Source organism: Taeniopygia guttata, chromosome 1 (assembly GCF_048771995.1).
Source record: "Taeniopygia guttata chromosome 1, bTaeGut7.mat, whole genome shotgun sequence".
Taxonomy (NCBI): Eukaryota; Metazoa; Chordata; class Aves; order Passeriformes; family Estrildidae; genus Taeniopygia; species Taeniopygia guttata.
Genome location: NC_133024.1, coordinates 109,882,624 through 109,889,630, shown reverse-complemented (window position 1 = coordinate 109,889,630; position 7,007 = coordinate 109,882,624).

Below are 7,007 nucleotides of genomic sequence, written 5' to 3'. Positions count from 1 at the left end.
AAGCATTTTAAAAGAATGTTTTCATAGTGACTGTGGTAGACATAGACACTAAAACTTAGTCATAATTGTATCCAAACAAGCACTATCTGCTTGTGATTTAGCTAAATAAAAATGTGACCTTATTGTCTTAGGTCAGCTTTGAAGAATTAAAATAAACATATTTTATTTATCAAGGAAAGAGTTCAAAATGTTTTAGTAGGATTTTTATTGTATACCAAGTTTAGGGCAGTAAAGAGGAAGTGCTTTGCAGTTTATGTGGTAATTTCATTCATTATGAGATGTAGTTAAGGGAAGAGACTTGCTCTCAAACAAACCCCCCATGAATTCTGGGAATGCAGGAAATGTAAGGCAGTCTTATCTAGAATTTAAGTAATATCTCTGCCATCTCAAGAAATATCTTTGGTTCTTTAGCCTGAGGACAATACTATGAAGTTGTAGACAAGGTGAGAAAAATTTATTTTAAAATCTCAAGCCAAGTCCACTGATCAACCCAAGGATCAGATCCTAATATGATGCTAAAGTACCTGCAGATAACAGGGCAGGGTTTATTCTTCAGTAGTACCCTAAGAGGATGATGGGAATAGCTAGCTGTTTCACCAGAAAAAGTAGGGCCAGAAGTGAGAGCTCTTGAACCTACATAAACTCCCCAGCTGGTCACCTTTGAGCAGATAAGCAGTGTCATCTCCCATGATTATCCAGTTCTGCTTGTTTTCTGTGTGATATCTCTGTATGGTCAAAGCTTTTGTCTTTTAAAAGAGAAAAATACACAGTTGTGTGCAACTCTTAGGCTGCAGTGTCAGCCAGGTTTTAATATTGTGAGGGGAATTAGACATAATCTTTTGTATTGTGGGCTGGATAGGGCAGTTCTCTCCTCTGGTGAAGAGATTTCTGCTGAGGCCACCACGAGCTTGTGGCTCTCATGCTCTCTGAGAGTCAGCATCCCAACTCTGTGGGAATGGGCTTCTCCAACAAATAATACTGTAATACCAGTGATAAATCTGTAGTGCTTAAAATTGTATGGATGGTTTATAGTTCTTTTAATACCAGACACAGAGATGTTTCTGGTATTGAAGAGCTATCATTAGGAACACCTATTTCTCATAAAAGCATTGAAATTCTTGAAGCAATAGGTGCCGAAAAGTGATAAACACACAGCATACTAAAATCTGAGTGTGTCCACTTTATTAGTTCATATTAGTGCATTAAAACTAGAAACACAGTCAGATGCCTGTGGCATGCACAGACTCCATGGTTGCTTTTTTGCTGTTTTAAAGTCACTCAGCATTAATCCATAACAGACTTAGGCCAAGAACTTTGTCTAAGACTTCCCACAGCTGAGGATGCTCAAATATGAATCCCAGTGTAATATGAGATCAATTTGTGCAAGATGGATTCCAGGCTTTCAACATCAGCCATTTATTTTTTTCTCTAATCCTTGTAGGTCCTTTGCTTCAAACTCTGGGTAGGTTCAAGCTGAGACCCTGCCTACATTTTTAATCTGATGTGGTGGTTGTTGTTTTGGCTGAAGAGACACCACAGAGGCTGCTGATCCAGACCAAGAGCTGAGAGGCTTAAAGAGCAGGAAAATAAACTGTGGCAGCCCTTAAGAAAACAAAAGCATTGTCACTCTGAAGGACAAAATGTGCTTGAGTCAGGAAGTACCTAGACTCCAAAGTATGAGTGTGAGTCATATGGGAAAGAAGTGGCTTTTCAGAGAACTTTCAAGGACTTTAAAAAGGCAAAAAACTGCTTGTTGTTGCTCATTAAATCAAGATTATACACATATAACCACAGGAGTGACCCCCCAACACTGCCAGGAGCTGGTGGACGCTCCAGGCCATGGGAAGGAGGAGGGAGAGGCAGGAAGGGCAACAGGCACACAAGACCCCCACTGGCCCAAGCTCATGGAAAGAGGCTCCCAAATTCTCTTTTAAGTAAGGAAGGCATGGCAGTAGAAGTTGTTTGTGAGGGAATATGCTGCTTCTCACATGTATGGAGATTTCTGTAGGTTCAGCTCAGTGATGTACATTGGAGAGAGAATGCTGGGGGATGCTCAGGATCAGCACAAAGCCACATGGAGCAGCCACTTCCACCAGGTTTATTTCAGCCCCTGGGTTGGATGAGGTCCAGGAATACCCTGAGAGGAATTTTGGGGTGTGCTCCATACTTGTAAGTGACACAGGGTCCCCGAGGTGTGGCACTGTGGCAGAGAGCACACCCTCTCTTGAACTCTGGTGGTATCTACAGGCACACACAAAAAAAGGACTTATACAAATCCAAATGCAAAAAAAAAATGCACCAATTAAAATTTTTCTGGAGTTAATCAAGTCTGTACAGAAGTCACAGGGTTTATACCACAGAGCTGTTATTGGCACTGGCAGGGAAATGAGCATGGATACAGACACTGAATTGCACAATCTTTGCACAGCTTTCATACAGATAAAGATTTTTCCAGCAGGCATAATTTAAAAATAATAATAATAATTTAAAAATAACAGAATAATTTATGTTGTATTGGTTTGCATTAATGTGGAAGAAAATATTCAGCAGTTTCTGATGGGAAATATAAGCTCCTGGAATGGAGAAAGTGGCAGTGAGTCTTGTATATCATGAAATTATGTATACTCTTAGAAACTCTTTTATTCAGGCATTCAAATTCTTTTATTCTTCCTTACTGGAGATATAAATCATAGTGCCAAATTTTATTTATTTCTATACAAAAATTGGCATGCAGAGAATCAGTTTTCTGCTCCCTCAGGATGCATACTAAATAAGGAGGCTTTTTTTCCCTACGAGGAAACTCCAAAAAATTCTGGGCCAACAATGCTATATATTGCTTGTGTACTTACTTTTCCCATAAGAAATAAAAGTCTGTGCATTTGTATAATGTACAGAAAGGCACAGCAGAGAACTAGGATGAAAAAAATATTCTCCATGTTTCTCAATTAAAAAATATATATATATATTTTTCAATTTGCTTGGTTTTGGTCATTTTGAGGAAGGTTGGAAAGTAAGATGATTTAAAAATTCAGGGCTAATACAACCTATTAGAAATCCTATATTGCAGGAGAACCTGAATATCTTTTGCTAAATAGTTCTGTAATTTAAAAAAAATCTGATTTCTTGTCAAGATTTTTAGGCTACCTGTAAGGCATCAGAAGGGAGATAGCTCTGTGTGCTTTCCACAGGGCAGCAGGAGCAAGATCTACTTCTAATGCATGTGCTGTTTCCTCATTAAAACCAGAATTTGCTGGGTAAATTCCTGATTTCATACCGTGGTTGTTTGCTGACCCTAAGGCTGGTCAGGTGTGCTCACCTTTCAAAAGGAAAAGGACACTGATTAGGTACCTTGCAGGATGATTCTGCTCTGAATCAAAAGATTGGTTTGGGTAATTGTCTGAGTCCTGGAGGTTATCCACCGAGGATAATAAACTGTGCTTGTTTGTGGTGAGCTTTTGGTTTTGATTTCCCAGGGGACAGGTTTGGAACGCTGCATGCTGTGGATGTTGCATCACTGCTTGGCAGCAGGGCTGCTGCTCTGGTATGGAAATCACTGCCTGCCTGCAGCCTGCCCTCCCTAAAGAAATGATCCACCCAACACACGTGTCCCTTTGTCACCCCAGCTCCTAGCAGCTGGGAAGCTCCTAAAACTGTTCTGTGGGCTCTGTATCCTTGGAGCAGCTGAAGCTGTAGGTAATGACTGCAGAATTAATGGTTTTACGTGCTGCAGACACACACCCAGCCAGCACTTCACTGTGGTCATGGTGCTTCATGGGAAGGTTTCATTTTCTGTGTCCCACACTTCATCCTGCACAGTGAGAGCTGCTCACACCTGCTCACAGACCAACCCCTGCCCAGCACATCCCAGTGAAGGATTTGATGCCCAAAGGTGGGCAGTGGTGCCAGGACAGATGACCCCGAGCATCTGGGGTGCAGTGTGGACCTACAGGAAGCTTGGAACCACCTGGGGACCAAGGTGTCTGCAATGGTCATGCCTCATGTTTTAGCTTTTATATTTTTTAGAATCTCTCCTGCTTCAGTGTGCACTTCTGAGCTTCATATAGGGGATAGTAAGCTCCCTTCACAGAGTAGGTAGACAAAACAATTCCTTCTCCTTCTCTAGCTGGGGACCAAGGACAAATGATCCAAATCTCAGCCCAGGAGCACAAACACCGTGGGCTGGAGAGAGAAAAACAAGCAGGGTGGGACTGCCTGGGCTAAAGCTGGAATGGGACAATGAACTCCAAGGTGCCAATGGAGCAGAACTGATCCCAGGGAGAGCCCCCGGGAGCGCTCGTGCATTTTGGGGCCATTTTGGTTCATTTGGGTGCAGCCCTGGCTGGGCTCTGGTGCTGCCCAAGGTGGATCCATTGAGACCTTCTAATAAACACCTATTTTATTCTTTAGCTCTGTCCAGCCTCTGCTTTAGGGCAGCCTTCACAAGGCTTCAATGGAACGAAAGTGATCTGGCAATTGACTCACCCTCCTCATTTCCAGCAGTGAAAATGGCCTTCTGTGAAAGTAGCACGACCTTCCTCATTATGGAGAGGAACCCTCCAGACAGGCTGCTGGCCCTGGATAACAGAACAGTTGCATTTTGTGTTAATTGAAACTGATGCTTGGGCTTGGCACTCCTTGTGAAAGCTCTGAGCAGCACATCTGTGGGAGTGAGAGGAGAGCCAGAAAGTCCTTGTGGTTCATGTCAGCTTCATCCTCCTATTGCTCAAGAAAGCCTAGGGAAAAAAAAAAAAAAAAAGAAAAAAAAAATCCTCTTAGACCCAAAATTTATAGCATTGTCAGTGAAGAGGGAAAGATTCTTGTCTACAGTGGGGAGGCATGGGAAGAGACACTTGGAGAGTATTAACTTCAGGAATAAAAGATCCTTCCCACACTTTTCCCTTAATCCACTGCAACTTTATTCTGCAACTGGCGGAGCTCGGCTTCCCCCTCCTGGGGACAGGATGGATGGGCAGGAGCAGGCAGAGGATTTTCCTTCTCTTGGTGCTCCAGAGTAGAGCTGTTTTTAAACAGCTGACTCTGGATACCTCTGGCTTTGTATTCTTAAGGGGCTTGTGAAGGGCAAGGTGATTTGGAAATCAAGCCTGTTGAAGCAGGATAAAATCTGCTAAGGCAATGTTTTTATCTCTGCTAGAAAAGTATTAGATGTCTAGTCATAGTCATCAAAGCCCACAGTTGCTGATTTGAAATGTTCAGTGGTGATAATCTGCATTGTTTTGGTGTTGGAAATAGAAACCCTGTGTGCACCTAATAGAGAAGTTAAATTCTGAGTCACAGGAAAATACCTTTGCCTTCATTAACTAGAAAAATCCTTTTAAAGTTTACAAAACAGTGATTTAAAAGTTCAAGGGCAATTGATGGTGATTCCCTTTTAAGAAGAAAGAACACAGTATCTGTTTTGAAAATAAAGACATGCATTATTAAAACTATATGGATGAAGGAAAACAGTGTAGGATTGATCAGGTTCAGTAATAACCTCACTCCTTGAAAGACAATGAAGATTTATACCTAAGTATAACAGCCCATCAGCTGTGCAGGTTATTTCTGATTTATTTTTAGTAGCCTGAGTGCTCAAGCACAGATAGATAAGACACAGCTGGTTACTTGTGGTTTTAATACTCATGGAAGTGTCAAGGGCATCCAATCACTTAAAGCAGGAGCACCTGTTCATATGAAACAGCAAAGTTTCAGGTTTTGAAGACGTACAAGTTCATTTTCATAAAGGCTCAACTTAATTTTTTACTCCTTCTCCTTTTAAAATCAAACCCAAAGCTATGACCTTTTTATCTCAGTTTTTAATTTTTTTCAAAAGAAGCTAGCAGATATCTCGCCTTTTATAAAGTGGATAGATTTAAATGGACACAAGTTTGGGAAGATTAAAAAAGAAACTACTATTTGTTTATGCAAAACTTGGTGTATGGTAGTCCTGGAGTCACATGGATGTTTGAATTTCATTAAAAGCAGCAATTCTACATGTATCTATAAATCTTCTTTTATGTTTTATTTTATTTTCTAAGACAGCCTCCAGAAAAGCAAGATTATCTCTTATTTTTGTAATTAGTGACACTTATTTGGGGAATTCCATTTTTTACTGAGAAAGGGAATTAGAGTTTTGAAGTCACAACTTCTTCCCATTTCCTACATAACTGCTGTCCCACAGGTGATTAGTCTGACTGTATTTGGTGAATAGCAAATACTTAAAAATCTATATTTGCACAAACATGAATTAAAGGCTTAATAAAATAAAAAAACAGAAAATTGACCATGTCTTAAGTAGGTAAATGCTGCATGTTTCCACATCAAAGGTTTGTCTCTCATCTGGATTTGTGTAGCTTTCTCATTCTGAGCTCTACATTTTGTTGTGCTCTTGTGCCAAGAGATATGGAGAGTTACATATATCTCTATCATATGCTCTAGTGGAATTACCTCATAATTATTTTTCCACACTTTAAAAATGTAAATTACTTGGCATTTTGCAATTTTCTCAGTTGTCTCCTGAGTACCAGCAGAAAGTCTGGTTGCTCCCCCAAGTCGTCATGACAGGAAAATTGTGATACAGAGGAAACAAATATAAAGTATTTATTTAATAACGAATGCAGGATATGAGCCTGCAAATTGCCAGATTAGATGCAAATTTCAATGAAAATACAAAGATACTCTTTGTGTTCTATGTGTTTATCTAATCCAAAAGTAAACTTTTTTCCTGTGGCCCCTTCCTGTTTAGATAGCCAGTTCTTTTACACATAGACAAAAAAGCTCATAGTTCCTGAAGAAGTAGCTCTTATTAATGCATATTCAGCAGGTTTCCTTGAAAAAAAAAAATCCAAGTCAGAGATGTACTTTTGTGTGTTAGAATTTCAAAAGATGTGAACTTGGATGGAATATTACAAAGATTCCAACACTAGAAATTCTCAGTTTTACACAAAGATCATCTGGTGAAAAACACTTTTTATTATTAAGCTTTTTAATTTCTATCTCATACAAATCAG